Source organism: Meleagris gallopavo, chromosome 4, assembly GCF_000146605.3.
Source record: "Meleagris gallopavo isolate NT-WF06-2002-E0010 breed Aviagen turkey brand Nicholas breeding stock chromosome 4, Turkey_5.1, whole genome shotgun sequence".
In the NCBI taxonomy this organism is placed as follows: domain Eukaryota; kingdom Metazoa; phylum Chordata; class Aves; order Galliformes; family Phasianidae; genus Meleagris; species Meleagris gallopavo.
Window position 1 is genome coordinate 7,865,597 of NC_015014.2, and position 1,119 is coordinate 7,866,715.

Below are 1,119 nucleotides of genomic sequence, written 5' to 3' on the forward strand. Positions count from 1 at the left end.
TTCAAAAAAGGTCAATATTCTCCAAAATGAGATCTGGAAACTGGATTATCCTGGCTGATACAACAGGCTTTCTGCAGAGCACATTTAACAAACAAATAGGGCAATATTTCTCACAAAGCAAAACTGAAGCTTCGTTCTTTTTCAAAGCAGTCTGTAGGGCTACAAGCTATCTGCAACAGGCCAATTTTAACATAGTATCTAAGAGTTAGTTAACAAGGTATACCAGTGTTTAAAGTTCTCAGAAGATCTAATATCCATCTCAGTCCTAACTTCTATCTTTCAGCTGTGGACTTTAAGAAGCAGTTTTATAGACATTTGCCATCTTAGATCTTCAGACAATTGCAGAAGTATTCTTTGACCTCCTACTGAATTTGTGTCAAACAAACAAAGAAAGAAAATCTACATATGAGAAAATTATTGGGCTGGAAATAGAGAGAGAGAGAGCAAAATAGCAGGTGTGAATCAGTAGGGTGATTGCCATACTCACCTGGAGCTGGAAACCTGTAAGTTACAGATCCTTCTTAAAGGATTATAACTCCATTTATTTTTACTTAGTGCATATAAGGAGAGAAGTTTAACTAGATTGAAATGCAAACATCAGAATTGTCTCCAGTTATATCATCAGGTGATTTTACATTAGCTAGATGTTAGTACACATCACTCTTATTATCTATCTCATTATCTTATTATGGGCTACTAAAGTCACCTGGAGCAGAGGATGGGCTGCAGGAGAAGTCAAACTCCTTGAATCTCCAAGCGATCACTCACCAACTCCAGCAAGTCCAAGTGTAAGGAGTTTCTTCAGGAGCAGTGTGTGGGCAGGAACAGAAAACAAAGGGTAGTCCCCTCTAACATTAAAATGGTGCGTGTGTATTATGCTACTGCAAAAGTAAAGAGTGCCAGCAAGAGGAACTGGGGAGTTCATAAGTGCTTTATTAAGAGCACTTTTTAGCACTCATGTGATAATAGCTTCTTTAAAAGAGTACAGCAGGTTTAAATGTAGTCTACCATGTTCAAGATTAGATCTGTATTATATAAATAAATACAACCTTATACAGAGGAGATAGATAAGCATACTCTCATCCTTTTCAAAAGAAATATTAGCTGGTCCGTGACACT